The 17,493-nt window shown below is 41.8% G+C and overlaps 1 protein-coding gene across 2 annotated transcripts in view; it reads right to left on the bottom strand.

The window, feature by feature from the left end:
• The window catches only part of FBXL7 (F-box and leucine rich repeat protein 7), a 415,530-nt gene that overhangs the window by 322,214 nt on the left and 75,823 nt on the right, over nucleotides 1-17,493 (bottom strand). The window lies entirely within an intron of this gene.

Genomic DNA, 17,493 nt, shown 5'->3' with positions numbered 1-17,493 from the left:
ATGCCTTACGAAATTCTTCACCTCCTTGACCCATAATATGTCCTCCCTTTATATACAACCAAGACATTAAACCTCCAGTTCAGCCTCATGATGTTTTTTTTTCTTTTTTTGTTTTTTCTGTTTTTTTGTTTTTGTTTTTTGTTTTTTTTGCTGTACGCAGGCCTCTCACTGTTGTGGCCTCTCCCGTTGCGGAGCACAGGCTCCGGACGCGCAGGCTCAGCGGCCATGGCTCAGGGGCCCAGCCGCTCCGCGGCATGTGGGATCTTCCCAGACCGGGGCACGAAGCTGCGTCCCCTGCATCAGCAGGCGGACTCTCAACCACCGCGCCACCAGGGAAGCCCCCAGCCTCATGATGTTTTATGCTCATTGCATGGTGTAGAGGTGGACGCAAATGCCTTACAACCTACCTAACCAGTCTCACTAAATCAACTCCAGGCCCACTATCCCATCAACAATTAAATATTAAGTGTCTTATGTATATAGAACATCTTATGGCATCAGACAACATAATTTAGCTTAAGGAAAAACAATGAGTAGACTGGATCTTTAATATTGTATAAGTTACCAAAAAAACCCACCATTTTTGTAGGGAAAAAAAGAGTCAAAAATCAACCATTTGACATGGTTCGACCTAATTATAAACATTCTTGGGGATTACACTAAAACGTTGGCGATCAGCATGAAGTAACTACATTTCATTGGATGGTGCCCAAGATAGAGTCCCACATACTGAATTCTTCTCTACAGCATATGGTGTCACAGTGAGCTACCAACGAACATGTTTAGAGAAATAACATATATTTAGCCTAAAGAGAGAAAATTCCCAAACCTCCAATAAGCATAAAGCTATTTGTTATACTAATTAAATAAATAACACCAAAAGCTGTACATCTTTATGTCCATCTCCTATGCTATTTAACTTCTTACATAACTCTTGGCAAAATCAGCTTATTAATTTCTAATCTAAATCTTTGTGTCAGAAAACTTAATGAGAATTCCACGCAGAGCACAGAAAGACTAAGGTCTGATTATTTCCAAAGAAGAGGCAAGTGACAGAAGTATTTGGAGGAAGTGGGAGAGAGGAAGGGCCACATAAGGGAACACAATGGTAAGCAAATGTTCACCAGCTAGATTCTAGTGCAGCTAACTAGTCTTCAGTCAGTCATTTTTCATTTGAAAGCCTCTAAAATGTCAAATGTTTGCTTGTATTGTTGTCCTATAAGGAGAATGGTTTGACTGCTTATCCTTGAATACTTCCCAGCATTCAAGAAAATTATACTCATGCAGCAGCATAACGTGGAAGACACTTCCCTTGGGTTTGAATATGCGTATTTTATCCTGGAGTCTGTCATTCATCAGCATTCTTTTTCTTTTTCGTTTTCAAGTACAAAAGAAACTTTTGCTCTAGGCTAAAATGTGAAGTGAGTACAGCATTCGTTGTAAATTTCTCCAAAAAATAAAATAATCTCTCACTGATAAATTTTTTTCCTTCTATGTGGTTAAGCTGAGCTAAATGTTAGGAGTAGAATTTCAGTTTTTTTTTAATTATAGTTAATTTACAGTGTGTTAGTTTCAAGTGTACAGCAAAGTGATTCAGTTATACATATATATATATATTACTCATATTCCCATATTTTATATATATATATATATATCCATATTCTTTTCTTTTTCAGGTTCTTTTCCATTATAGGTTATTACATGATACTGAGTATAGATCCCTGTGCTATACAGCAGGCCCTTGTTGTTTACCTATTTTATATACAGTAGTGCATATATTTTAATCCCAAACTCCTAAATTATCCCTTCCCCCCACCTTCCCCTTTGGTAACCATAAGTTTGTTTTCTATGTCTGTGGGTCTGTTTCTGTTGTGTAAATAAGTTCATCTGTATCTTTTTTTTAGATTCCACATATAAGCGATATCATACAATATTTGTCTTTGACTTTCTTCACTTAATAGAATTTCAGTTTTTTCACCTACGTAGAAAGCAAAAATACAAAGACTAAGGGCTTGGACTAGATGGGTAGACAGATGTTCTCTTCCCTCTGATGACTGAGGTCTCCAAATTAGTTACTATAAAACATACGCAGGGGCGAATAATACACCATTACCACAAAGCTTTCAGGGGTAGCCATATTTACATGAGAAGCCTGAAATTAAATGGCTAAATAGTGTGGATTTTAGGCATTCTAAACATAGGAGGAGAGAATATCTGTGATGGTTTCAGGCAGTGTACTAGGGATTTTATATACAAAATCTAATTTAATCTTCACAAGAAGCTTATGAACCAAGCCGTATTATCGTCATTCCCAAGGTAAGAGAATCAGAGCAGAGAAGTTTAACTTTCCCAGGGTCACAGTGCAATGCCATCCCAGAGCAGAACCAGGTCCACCTTTTCTCTGTAATCCTGTGCCACCATAAATTAAAAGGATAACTATGAAGTTTGGAGGGTGGACTATATCAAATTGGAGCAGAGGATGAACAGAGAGAAGACCTAGAGTCTAGTCCAAGTTCTAGAATTTTCTAGCTAAGCAATTTAGGTTCTCTGAGCCCCAATTTCCTCTGAGCATGGACACAGTAGGCAGTCAATGAGCACCTATTGAGTCCAAATATTTCTATGAATCTCTGAGATGCCTCCAGTGCAGTGGCCTTCAGAGGGCCCTCCTTCCACAGTAGGTAGATGGCTAATTATGGGGCCAATCTCATTTCTCACAAATCTCAAGACTCACATTACAAGGTCTGGGGCAAAGGGGACTGATGTCATTGAGCTCCTGGACCTGCCAAGTGGAGAGAGAAATGGAAGGTGACACTTCCAGAGTCAACTCTGGTCTACTCCTAAGGCTTCCACTACTCTGAGCTTCCCCCTTTGTCTTAGTCCTAAACAAGGAAATTATTTGCATTTTTTAAGGTGAAACTTGCATTTTAATGGCTTGCCCCATGACCTGTAAAAGTCTCCAGTCTTTTTGTTTGTTTGTCTGTATGTTTGTTTTTTGGCTGCGCCGGGTCTTAGTTGCAGCACGCGGGATCTAGCTCCCTGACCAGGGATCGAACCCACACCCCCTGCATTGGGAGCACACAGTCTTAACCACTGGACTACCAGGGAAGTACCAATTCTCCAGTCTTAACCAAGAGCTATCACAACCTGCTTCTACTTGTGGAAAAAATGGTGTCTCAATCATTGAGGTCAGGGGAGACACTGAGCCTCAGGAAAACCAGATTTGAGTCTTTGACATACTAAGGGAATAAAAAGGGCAAGCTGTGGTCAATGTGGTCCAAAACTCGCTCACACAATTAAAAATCTGCCTTCTTTACAGAATTCTTCATGCTGCAAAGACAAATGGGAAAAAAGGCAGGAAGTAAAACAACAATACAACTGTTAACTAGAAGCATTTCCCCAAACAAAGCTATCTGACTCATTACTTTATACAACAGATATTGACTTGGTCCCTGCTTTAACGACCAGACATTAGGAGCTGGGAACCTAAGAGCAACAGCCTCTCTGCTGTCAAGACATTTACAGGTCATGAAGGACTAACCCAATAAACATAATCATCTCTACAAATGCCAGGAATAAAGACAGGGTGCTCCGGAGTTCACCGTATGTCCACCTAGTTCAGACTTGGCTGGGGGAATAAGGTGATCTGGAAATTTAGATAATGGTGAGTGCACATCCCAAGCAGAGTGAAGGATCCAGATGCAAAAGAGAACACTGAGCATTCAGGAACCACAGATCATCTAGCGGGGCCAGAGAGGGTGAAGGAAAGGAAGGAGGTGGGAGATGGTCATCTTGAAACCTCACAGATTCTGGCGGGAAAACTGAACTACATCCAGGGAGCAGTGACGCCCCTTTGAAGGGTTCGAACAAGCAGAGGGGCATATCAGGTGTAGAAAGGTAGACTGAGCTGCCACGTGGAGAATGGACCAAAGAGGGTACAACTGGAGGCAGTGAGACTGCTTAGAGAGATGCTACTGAAAGTAGCAGTGGTGGGTGCAGAGAGATGAATGGATTTGAGGGATGTGAGCCCAGTAGAAACCCCAGGAATTTGCGATTGGACAGTCAGGGTGAGGCAGGTAGAACAGTCACAGATGACACCCAGACGATCCTCTCAAGTGTTCAGAAGGGTAAACGCTGCCTAGCCTGCATGTCTCAGCAGTTGAAGACGGAAGGTTCTCTGAATCGTGCCTGCACCAAGAAGCAACCAGAAAGCAGACTCCCGTCCCTGCCATACATATGTCTCCCTCTTGGCACTCTCCCCATGCCTGTGCGATTCTCAAACGCTCTTATTTTTCCTCTTCACCCTAGAGATCAGGTCCATCTGGGACTCAATGGCTTCCCTCCCCTCCACTTGCCTCTTCCATACATGACTATATCCCACTGTTGTCTCTCCAGGTCAAAGACAACTTAAAACGTGTTGTAAAGGAAGATCAATCCTTTAAGAAAAAAACATGGCATGGCCTCAGGATGGTGAATGAAGTACCAATCTTGGTTCCTTTTTTAAACACAGAGGATCCAGTTTTAGCCAATTCTTCACATTAGCTGTAGAGCAGATGAAGAAGCCACTTGAACACGTGGCTGCAGGGTCCACAGCTGCCATCTGAATCTCTTTAGCGCATCATCACCTCTGACGACAGCACTGAGGACTCGCTGGCTGCCCTACAGGGATGTTCAGAAAACAAAAACAGCTACTCGGGCCACATGTTGGCCGGACTCTACTACCAGCAGAAGGTACCCTGTCTTCCAGGTTTCTTTACGGACAGCTTCCAAAGCCATTCCTTCTGATTTAAAGAATTAATAGGGAAATAATGCAACTCATCAAGGCTCTTTAAGTGCAAATACTCAGCATCATGCTCCCCACATGACATGTACCGTGTCCACCCAGGAACACAGGTGCAAATGGGCTGCTTACTGATACCCAAGGCTACTGGGTGTCTGCGTCAAGAACATGGGGTTTCCTGCTATTCTTCTGCTTATATATTCATCCTTCTTTCACTGAATATATTTTATAAGTAATTCCATTACTTACAACAAGAAACCTTTTGAAGTTTCCGTTAGGAAAGGGGTTTTTGTGATCCACAGTAGTTCAATGATTTCCATATGAAGAATAAAGAGGCAACAGATTAACAATATCAAAAGAAAGAGGAAAAAGGAGCTAATTGAGTTTTAAAAGGAAAGAAATTGAACTAAAATCTTCAAAGTTTAAACAAAGGGAGGTTCTGATGGCACTGGCCTTCAAAAACTCATATTTAAGTAATTATTCCATGGTTTGCATGGAAACATAACAGGGATAGAGGTCAGAGACACATTTTACAACTGGGAGCAAAATCGTATATATATAACTTTATGTATATATGTATGTATCCATCTTCGTGCACATAAACCATTACCGAGTTGAGATTATAACCCCACTTTTGTCTTGTGCCACAGTTTTTCTGTAATGCCCAGAGTCACAGATTTACACATCAATACTATAAAATGTGTAGTAAAATCAGCCTAAAATCTTTTTTAAACTGATAACTTATTTGGGGAATAATAGCATTCACTTGCAAAACTTGACCATTTAGTTCTGACAGTAAATATCTCACATGATAGTCTCTCCACAGCCTATCAACATTGAATAATAAATCTTTGAATTCAGCATTACACCAGACAGAACGCTGTAAAGTAGGAGTCTAGTTTTAACTCAGTGACCTCAGTTTTGCCTCTGCTGGACAGTAAATCTGATGCAAAATGAGCAAATATGGGTGACTGAGTTTCAACCTGGCATAACAGTGAGGCTTTGTCAAGGATCCCAGAATTCAGAGAGTTTTTAGGAACCAAAAAAAAGTTTGCAAAACAAAAACATATGCTAAACAGCTGGGGATGGGGGAATGAAAGGATGAGAAAAGCTTTCACCTTAGCTAAGGAAACATGCTATTTAATGACTTTTTCTTTTAGCTGACCCATTCTCAGATTTTCTTTTTTAATCTCTAAAACTATTATCTCTAGAAGGCACATGTTAGATGAATAAAGATACATTCATTCATTCATTCAATTAATGTTCAACAAATTGTGTTTTTATCTCCTACTAGCTCTGGGACTCAGAAGAAATTATTTAACTTCACTGTACCTCAGTTTCGTCATCTGTAAAATGGGACAATGCCTGTACCTAATTTACAAGACACTTAAACCATGGCCATGCATCCTCTGTACCAGACACCATGCCAAAGCTGATATTTACAACAGTGAATAAAGCAAACCAGATCCCCACCTCCAGGGAAAAAGAGGACATAATTAGGAAATTAAAAAAAAATACACACAGAATTTGAAAACCAACCAAGTACCTGGAGAAAATGCATAGGGTACTAATGAATAAAAAGGAAGGGGAGCTTCTTAGATAGAGGGATCATAGAAGGCTTTGCTGAGTTGGGAATCTTTGATCTGAAATCTAAAGGTCCCTGGAGTGGGCCATGCAAAGAGAAGAGACTAGCCCACTTCAGGCCAAGTATCTGGGATCCACAAAGGAACTGACCTTGGAATTGGCCAGCTGTGTTCCATGAACTGGGGAAAGATAGGGAAGGGGCAAACCATGCAGTATCCAGAGGCAATAATAAAGAATTTGGCTTTAGTGAGTCTATCTATGTGAATTAGGAAATCACTGGATAGTTTTCCAGTGGGAAAATGACAGATCTTTGTTCTGAAAGATGATTCTAGCTGCTGGATAGTGAATGAACTAGGGAGGTTCAGAATGAAAGCACTGGGGGTCTAGTGAAATTCCAGTGGGAGAAGGTGATCGCTTTGCTTAGGCAGTGACAGGGAAGATGGAGAGAAACAGACAGAACTTATGACACCTCCTGAAATCTCACCAAATGTCTGCCCTGGTATTCTCTTCTCTGGTGCAAACATGCACAAGAGAAATGGCAAAAAAAGAAAACTTAAATAGTCCCTATTTTACTGAAGTTCTTCAGATGGCTCTCTTTGTGAAAGCCAGTGGCCAGAGAAGTTTACAAACTACCAGGAGAGTTTATAGCCATGAATGGATTCGACAGTTCAGGCTGACTGCTTGGTGTGGTTTAGACTGAGAGCCGAAGGACCCCATTACTTAGAAAGTAAAATCAAGATGTATGATGATGCTAAATCTGGGTTGCAGAAAATTCTTTATTGTTTTCACTTTGAATGAAATGGTAAATTGTCTTTTGGAACATGAGCTAGAGGTCTGATGCCAGCCAAGACTAGGAAGGAGAGGTTTCCCCACCATAGCTTCCTGGTAAAGGGCCCAAAAGCAATAACTTTGTTTTCAGTTTTCCATCCAAAGGTTAACATAGGGAACGCTTCGTGAAAATTATGGGCTTCCATTCCAACCTATCATGTTGTGCTTTGGGAAAGGAAAGAGAAGAGGAAGAGAGAGATGGAGAAAGAGGGAGGGAGGGAGGCAGGGAGAGAGAGAGAGGATAAATACAATAAAGGAAGGGAACTAAGGCGTGATTTGCCATCGCTCAGAAGTGCGATTGGCTCCAAAGCTCAAGCTCTGGTTCCTTCATCAACCTTAACACCCCCCAGATTCTGCAGAGAGCAAACACGGAAAAAGAAAAGTTCTTAGCTAGACTCTAACATTAGACTCTAGCTTGGAAAAATGAGCTTTGCAATGACAGCACATATCTGTAAGGGCTTATTGGGATCTAACTTAGGAGACTGGCTCCCAGCCTTGTAGTTTCACATATTTTCTTGGTTCTTCAGTTAATCCTTTTTACATCATCCACGTTAAAACAAGCCAAAGGGGAGCTTCCTCCAGAACCGCCACTCATTGGCATTTCACAGTTAAAAACAAGATCACATTTGGGTGACCAGCCTGGAGCAAGAACTGGATTTAGACTTAATAAGATACACGCTCACGTGTAATGCATACCATTGAGTCTGACAAGAAATGCTTAACTCTAGCACAAAACTACATCAGTTTTAACAGTTCACCAGGATTTATAAGGCACAGCTTAGACAACTCGACGGAGGTATAACGAATGCTATCTGAACCTTCGATGGAAGAAAAGTGAGCGCAAATTTTCCCTCTTCTTATCAACATATCTTAGGCACACAATCCAGTCTTCTCCACCAATAACACCCAAAGGCCAACGAGGCTTAAAAGTCTAACTTCCTCAATTATGCTTATAGTATGGTAAATTCGCTAACAAAAACGATTGATAGTTTTGAAGGGTAACTTTTAAGGGTGAACACTTATCCTCTTTGCTCTGAAAAATATCTCAGAGGGCAAATTTTCCATGTAAACAGGTGGCTTCTATATGCCTGGGGAAATCCCATGAAATAACAATAACCTGGGCTTCTCCAACTTTTCATCATTTCTAAATCTTATCATTTCTATAATTCACTTAACTGGTCTCATCATCATCTCTCTCTCTCTCTCTCTCTCTCTCTCTCTCTCTCTCTCTCTCTCTCTCTCTCTCCAAGCAAAGACAATGAGTTACCATGTGGTACAAATAGGTTCATGGTTTGGTCTCATTATACTTTTCAGTCTTTTCATTTATCTAGTAAAAATGACAGACACACTCCCTTCCTTTTGGTATGTTAGAAGTTGTTAAACCTCATAAAGGGCAACCCTTCAACTCCTCAACCCCACTACTAAACACAGATACACATTTTAAATTAAGAAGAAGACGGAGGAATCATAATCTAATTAAGTATAAAACACAGAATCTTTTTAAAGAAATGTATCTGATTGTTTTGGTACCCTACAGTGGTGTGGCTGAAAGGGATTCCACTTGGAAGCTTGGCTACACCTGTGTTCATGAGTGCACAGAACCAACTGGTTTAATAGCATATGACTGTGGGCAAAAGAGGGAGGGAATATGGGGATATCCATATGTATACATATAGCTGATTCACTTTGTTGTACAGCAGAAGCTAACACGACATGGTAAAGCATGTATACTCCGATAAAGATGTGAAAAAAAAAAAGAAAAGAAAAGAAAAGAAAAGAAACATTTTTCTCATAGGCATTAAACATCCTCCCAGGAGCCTGGATTTTTCAATCAAGTGGTTTCAGTGTGTTGCAGTTTGGTCCCAGGATAAAGACAGAATTCTTTGATGATCATTCTTTCTCCCCCAACCCCCAGGAAAACCAGGAGACCAGGAAGTTCACTACTTCTGGCTGAACTCCAGCATCAGCAACCAGTACATCTATCACGGGATTCATAAGCCTGGACAGAGACCTCAAGAACCAGGCAAGCCCAGAGCATCCTGGACCCCAGGAAACCTCATGACCACATCCGGTCCAAGAGGCAGAAAAAGGGCAGGAATTATCTGCTTCTGACTCAGGCTTGAAAATCAAAGGAGACTCAAGACCCAGGCAGACCTGACCACAAATCCCTTTTTCAAAGGTATCCCAGAGATCGACTTTAGCCCAGAACTTCTCATTATGTCTTATATACATACTCGGGCAATAACATCTAATACCCATAGAAGAGTTGCAGAAAGAATGTCTATCCATCCATTCATCTACTCATTTGGCAACCAAGAAATCTCTATTAAATGCAACCATGTGGCTGGCAATGAGGATATAAGTATAAGCAAAATCAGGCAGGGTCCTGACACAGTGAAGTTTCCAGCCCACTGAGGGACGGAGGCACTAATCAAAGCATCACACTTACAGGTGTACAGTTTATAACTGAAGACTCTAAAGGAAATGAATATAGTTCTGTGAAAGTGAAATAAAAGACAGAAAAAAACTCAACCTAAGATTGGAAATCAAGGAAGGCCTCCCTTGATAATTAAGAGGTAACTGAAGGTGAAAGAGGAATCTGGGTCCAGAAAATCTCAGACAGAGGGAACAGCCTGTGCAGAGGCCCCAAGAAAAAAGGAGCATAATGTGTTTACGAGTTTAAAAGGCTCACATGCTAGGACACGTAGCAGGCAGTGACAAGGTGTGGGCAGAAAGAAGACCATGCAAGACTTTCAAAACCCATTAAGGACAGAAGTCTTTGTCCCAAAAGCAATGAGAAATACCCAAGTGTTTCAAAATAAACTCCAAGTTGCGTGGACATTCAGTCCATCGTAAGGGTGGCATTTCAAATCAATAGGAGGAAAGGTGAATGTGTTCTCCAATGCAAGTCCATGTGCCCAACGCACAGTGAAGCCAAACAATACCCAAACGTTGGAGTATGGAACAGAGAAAGGTTTATTGCAGGGCCATGCGAGGAGATGGGTAGCTCATGCCTTAAAAACCCCAAACTCCCCGAGAGCTTTCAGCAACGCTCTTTTATGGGAAAGGTGAGGGAGGGGTGTGATGAGCGGTTGCAAACTTCCTGGTGTCAGATGCTCTGTGCTTGAGGTCAGGTCTCGGTCAGGTCACCATGTTCCCATAAACCTCCACCAAAACAAATGTTACTCTCTGTTCTGACAAGTAAACTGGAGAGAATCATTTGCACAGGATCAATAGGAATACATGTGGTAGCAAATACCCATCAGGTGAATTCCCAGCTCACAACAATTGCCCTTCTTTGAGAACAGCCCCATCACAGAGGCGGACCTGAAGTAACGATGTGCAGTGTCCTTGCAACTTAACCCTGACCTCTGGACACCTCCTAGGGATAGACAACTGATGGAAGCTGGACCAATTTTTGAAACTCGAATGGAGAGACTGAAGCTGGTTAAAGCTGTTACCTTAATGGCAGTGTCCATATACTCCAGCTGCTGAGGCCTCCATGGACTCATAGAGACTGCCACTGCCGTTAGGTCGCAGAGGTGAGGATGGGGGAGAGGTTCGCTGCTGCTTCAAGGCCTGGGCTGGTCAGTGGGTGGCCTGGCGAGGGCTCAGAGGCTCTGCAGGACACAGCCCTCAGCCTGTCCCTGGGTCCCCCCAGCTCACCCGCTGGCCCTGATCCACCTCCCACCGCACTCTCTGCCACCACGCGGACCACTGCGAGCTGACTGTTGGCAAAGAGGGACCCCTAGCTGCTGCGCTCAGGGTCTCACAGTAATGGTCTTGCGACAACAGTCACGTGAATGGCTGCACGCACACCCACCCCGTCCCTATTACAAATGCTTCAACAAATATTTGGGGACTACTATTGAACAATTTAGAAGAAAATAATAAGACTAGATCTGACCTCACTCCTTTCACTAAAATATATTTCAGACAAATGAATCATTAAAATGCATAAACTGAAAACTGAAGAGGTGCTTAAAAGAACACAAGTGTAAAAGCTTTTCTGCTCTGGATTAGAGAAATCCTAACAGAAAGGAGGCATAAGGGAGACCTAATAATAAGGCAGAACTTCTATGTAGCAAAAAGAGGAGAGACAGAAAATCTCAGAATAAGGCACATGCAAGAAGAAATGAAATAGGAAAAGAAAAAAGAAACAAAAATAAGAAACTCACCCTAAAAATACCATATAGAAAGTTGAAAGATTTTTAAGAAAACTACAAAAAATATGAATAACACATTTTATGGACAAAGAACAGGTACCATGTAATACTAGGGAACAAAAGCTCCAACATAATGATGAGCAAGGGACAAGATTAGGCTATTTAGCAAAGAAAACATACAAGTGGTTAGTGAACATATGAAAATGTTCCATCTCAGTGGTGATAATAAAAATGAAAATGAAAATAAGAAGAAATTGCGTGTGCGTTAGTGAGACCATAAAAGATTTGAAAAGATTGACCAAACCACATGTGTGGAATGAGGCAACAAGGACTCTGCAGCACTCAGTAAGAGGGGAAGCTGGTCACCATGTGTGAGGCCAGTTTGACAACATGTATCAAAATTTAATAGGAGCACAGTCTTTAACCCAAGAAGACTTCTCAGAATTTAGCCCAAGAACTGCACAAGTTGAAAACGTTTATTCCTAAGGCTGTGCATCGAATCGTTTCTAACAAAAAGAGAACAATACAGAAATGGTTAAGTAAACCATCACTTACATCCAAAGGAAGATTATACAAACATTAAAATGTGATGTATTTATTGGCATGGAAATCTGTCAATGACACTACTGAATGAAATTAGGTTACAGAATAGCATGTGTGGCGTAATTTCACATGTGGGGAGTGATACCCATGTAAGTTACCTTTGTATGAACATAGATTTCTCCTTCTTCTTTTCCTACACAGAAGAACACAGATGGTCAAATTTATTCATCATTTCCTATATGCTTTCAGTATATCCTAATATCATTCAATTAGATTTCAGAGTAGAAAACAATTCATGCTGACATTCTTCTAATACCTCTTCAATTTTCAGTGTATGCATTTCGATCTCTCATCTAGCTGGAATATATTTTAGTGTAAGTGAGACAGGCTGGGACCTGGGACCCTTCGCTACAGTGCTGCAGTTCTTGCACCTGGACAAACCTCTCCTTGAGCAACAAAATACAAAGAAACTATAAGGGACTAAAAATAACAGGCATGCACAGTTGGGGCAAATTCTGGACCAAAAAAGACCAACTACCACTTTTTTTTTTTTTTTTTTTTTTTGCGGTACGCGGGCCTCTCACCGCTGTGGCCTGTCCCGTTGCGGAGCACAGGCTCCGGATGCGCAGGCTCAGCGGCCATGGCTCACGGGCCTAGCCACTCCGTGGCACGTGGGATCTTCCCGAACCGGGGCACGAACCCATGTCCCCTGCATCGGCAGGCGGACTCTCAACCACTGTTCCACCAGGGAAGCCCCCAACTGCCGCTTCTGAAGAGCCCCGGAGCAAAAACAGGACACTGTACATACTCCCTGCACACACCACCACCTAAGGGGTGGGCAGACCACCTAAGCCTCACCTAAGCCACCCCTGCAGCGCGACCCCTGGACACATCCCCACCCTCACCCCATGTAAGGAACAAGCTCTTCTTCCCTTCAGGGAGCAAGCAAGCAGTGGAACCTGTTGTTTGTTCTCCCTCCCCCTTGCTGCAGCATGGGCCCCAGTAAAGCCTTGCCTGAATTTCTTGTCCGGCCTCTTACCAGTTTCTATTGATTGGGGAAGGCCAGGAACCCCAGTTAGTAACATAAGGAGTGAGCAAGCCTGTGTTAAGAGCGATTATGTCAGCATTGTGAGACGTGGGCTTCAGGGAGGGAGCTGGGTATCTGTCAGAAACAATCTTGTTTTCCCACCCTTCATGCCTTCTTCCCACCCCATAAATTCACACACGGGCGTACTACACCCATAAATGCTCACACAAGCACATAAACAGACACAAGGAGGGAGGGAGGGAAGGAGGAAAGGAGGCAAACAGGCAAAAGAGATTCTATTTATAACACCGAAGTCTGAGAGTCTTCCAGCTGAAAAGGGACAGACTGTTGAGGAGTCTTAAGTGTTTTAATCTGGGAGAAATTTCCACAACAGGGAGATCGGGTCCCATAAAGCTGGTAAAAATGGCTACATTGGTTCCAGACAAGCCCTAGAGGCTGCTTTCTCTAGGTTAATTTGAAATAATAACCAATAGCCAGTGAATGTTTCAGGAGGGAAACTGCTGTGCTGATCATTACGCATGATACTTGATATGCCCAATGTTATACCCAGTATGCATCAAGGTAAAACTGGTCAGTATGTTGAAGTGGGCTCTACTATGACTTTTGAGGATTTTTCAGATATGGTGCCCATTAAAGCGTGCCCTTGGTTACATGCGAGGACGCAAGAATGCTGTGCCCATCAGCTAGTGGCATGTGTCCCTGGATGCTGGAGCTTTTCAACCATGATTAGGGGTTGGCATAACTTGTGATCTTGAAGAGACCTTTGCTGTGTCACCTTGCCAGCTCAAAGTAGGACTACCACAGGATTCCACCCTCCTGTCTGCCATCTCTCCTTCTAGCCATGTATTTAAATACACTGCTGCATCTGTACGTGTCGCTGAGGCATTCTCGCGGACTGCTGACTGCTCACCTGGACACCCAAGATAGACCATGTGCAGTCAAGAGACTCATCGTGGGCTCGAGACACACACAGGAAGGGCAATTTGTGAGAGTCTTGGGACCATCATTAGCTCCCTTCCCTATTCTGGCACCTCTGACACCCACTGACCCTGAGGTTTATGTTCGTGTTGCCTTCAGTATTTCCCCCCAGGTAGGCACGGCCTGGTACTTGCCTATTACAAAAGAAAAGGAGTTAAATATTCCAAGCCTTGTTCAAAGATTGTAAAAGCATGGCTTCTCCGCTGGCTTATCCAGGAACAGAGACTAAAACTCTGTTTTTAAGTAATTATAAAGAAAAGTATGGTAGACTGTATTTTTCCAAAAAGGATGACCCATTATATCCACATGCCCTCTAGACTCTATCAAGTGATGGAGTCTAATTCCCCTCCTCTTCAATCCTGGTGGGAAGTGACACTGCATGACCACTGAGAGTAGGTGGTGGAAGGTAACACTGCTTCCACCTTGTTCACTGGAATAAACCACTCTTGAGAACTTTTTCTACCATGTAAGCAGACTGATCGCCCTGAGACTGCCCATGTGGAGATACCACAGGGAGAGGCCCTGATCCTAGGGAGAGACAGACAGAGAGACAGAGGGAAAGAGAGAGGCCAGTCCCATCCAGAACTGCTCTAGCCCTAATGGTCCAGCTTCAGCCACCGCTTGGCCCCAGAACCAATCTGCCTAAGCCTTCCCAAATTTCTGACCCAAAAAAACTAAAAGAGATCATAAAACGATGCCTGTTGTTTTAAGCCACTAAGTTTTAAGGTGATTTGTTATGCAGCAGCAGTAACTAGAACACACTGTGACATGATAATAAAGAGACTAGAAATGCTTTATTGTGAAATATGACTTCTTGCCCTTTTGTTAAGCAATTTTGGTTAGCTTAGGGAAGCATCTGTGTTTTATAACTTTCATTATTTCCCTTCACACATGTTGTTTTTCTGGATAAGGAATTACAGGCTATATTCTAAAGCCACATATTAATGGACAAATTATAGCCTGTGGGAGAAGCAGCATCCTGGAGTCCTACATCCCCCTAGGATACCAATTATTCACAGAGCCCAACAGTAATATATTCAAATTCCCCTGAAGAAGTCTACTTCCCATACTGCTTATGGCCAAATACTGCTGGTGGGGTTGGGCGGCAGGGAGGAGTCTTAACTTGAATGTGGTTACACATAAGTAATGAGGTATAAAACCTCTTCCGATATCTTTTCACGAAATGAGGAATATCACTGCTTTCCTGTTTCATACTGTAACCCTCCCACATGCAGGTAGGAACCTAGAAGCCTAAAGACATTAAGACCCAGAATCTGAAAAGATGAAAATGCCAAAGAATGTGACACTGTTCAATCTCACCAAACTAATACACTGCACTTTTTGGCAACAGCTGTGTATCTATATGTATCTATTTGATGACAAACATGTAACTCACTTGGAAACAGTGAATGCCCAAAGCAGCTGAGTCGTTTATTTTTCCTCAAGATGTTCTATGTCATGGATGACAAAATCATACATAAACATTTAGCCAATTTCAAAACATTCCAAGTTAATTCAACCACCAAACTTAAAAAAGAATTTCAGAGGGGAGTATGATGGGACAAGAAAAGTTGAACATGTTTGTTCTGCAGAATGAGTACACCTGTGTTTGCTTCATATTGGATTGGAATTGTATCAATTTTCCTTCTAAACATATGGTGATTGTGCTACTTCCTGCTTAAATTATGAAAGTACTTTGGATCTCTTGCAGCATCATGAAGGGCATGAAAATCTCATGAGGGGTCTGATGCTGAAAGTACTGTATGATGCATTCAGAGTATTTAGTGCACTCCAGACTTTCCAGAGTTACATCTGAGACCACCGCTATGAGGGTTGGTTTGTTTAGACTTTTCCTAAGAAGATACAGAAGTTCCAAATCCACTGAGCTTTCACAAAACCACCGGAAAGGCTGACCAGTCAGACCAACTGATGTCCTTTTGATATCTGGAATCAGTCTAGAAACAACACTGTTTTTCTTAAGAGATCAAGTCTCTGCCTACTGGAAACCACATCCTAATTATTGCCCAAAGGGGATCTTTTTCAATTCATTGTTGTGTCTTGTCTCAAGAAATTCATTAGTTATTTCAGAACAGGACCCATATGCTGTTCTCCACCCCTCTGTTTTATATAAGGATTTTCTCTGTTTCTGGCAGAAAGTTCCAGAAATTTCTCTATTCTCACAAGAGTAGTTCTAGGCACTTTCCCAGTATAATAAAGAAGCTTTTATGTTATGGGTGACGGCCAGTGAACATTTGTATATCTTCAAAGTACAGCATTCCTATCAGCCAAGGGAAACACCTGTACAGCCCAAATTACAACCATGATCACTCATCCCATAAACAACTTGCAGAAATCAAAGGACAAAAGCCACAGGTGCTGCAGAAAAACAGCTCCATAAGCACCAATTCCTTCAAAACAAGATTATAAGGGTATAATTATAGCTAGGAAACATGGACATCAACCCCAATAACCTACCATTATTTTTATAATATATGGGGTTTGGACTAAACATGACCACAGATTAAAGCACTAAGGCAGAGCTCCTTGGAGACACATGGTGGCTGACAAAGACAACACGTTGTGTTTGTAAAATAATTAGCCAGACCTTCCAGCGTCTTTTTTCTTAACAATTTTAAAACAAATTTGAACAAAGGGTATATTTAGACCTCAAGTCCTCTAAACTATCACATCTTTAAGCCTATAAACACATACACATACACACACACACACACACACAAACACAATGTTTTACATATTAATAATGTTTAATTATTAGAATCAGAGCAAAAACAAAAACAGCTAGAAACCATTTTAATTTATTTGAAAATCATGATGTCGCCCAGAACACATCTTTTTCAGAAGTCTTACAGAACGAAGATGCAATGCAGCTAGCTAATGGAGAGCCAATTACGCTTTATCGTGTAGCAAATAGATATTTTCCATATTGTCTGACTTTCCTTAGAAGATAAGTGATGCCCACAGGAAGCTCACATACTCCAGGGAAAGAAAAGAAATGCCCTCATGCCAGTGAGGACGATGGAAGCCAGTCTTCTGAAGAACCCACATACTATGATATGGAGAATGAATGCCTTGTGAGATGACATCATCAGAAACCACACGAAGCCAGAGCATCTGGGAATGAGAAGAAGCTACTTACTGGAGGATGAGGCATGAGCGAGTGGGTCACGCTTGTCACAAGTGGCTTCACGGTGGGCAGATTAAAATGAAGCAAGTCTTTTAGGTGACACTGTCAACAAGGTGCTTCTCAAAATATTTTACATAAAATCTCATAACTTTGGAGGGTTTGTTTCACAAAGGCTTTATGGCAATAGAATGGATACTGTTTCCTTTCAATTCAATTCAACTTTTTAAAAAATGTTTTAATGTTTGCTGATATGCACACCACTGTGTTAGGAGATGCCCAGGACAGAAAGATGATCAGAAAAAGTCTCCTGCCCTCAAAGTAGTTACAAAATAATAGGAAAGGCAGACAAATAGATAATCAGAGTGTCAAAAGTGTAGTGATGACCTACTGTAATGAGATGCATCGATGCTTGGGAATGATTTTT

The sequence above is a fragment of the Lagenorhynchus albirostris genome, chromosome 3, assembly GCF_949774975.1.
Source record: "Lagenorhynchus albirostris chromosome 3, mLagAlb1.1, whole genome shotgun sequence".
NCBI lineage: Eukaryota > Metazoa > Chordata > Mammalia > Artiodactyla > Delphinidae > Lagenorhynchus > Lagenorhynchus albirostris.
Note: the sequence above shows the minus strand (reverse complement) of the source record. Positions and strands in the feature narration are given on the sequence as shown.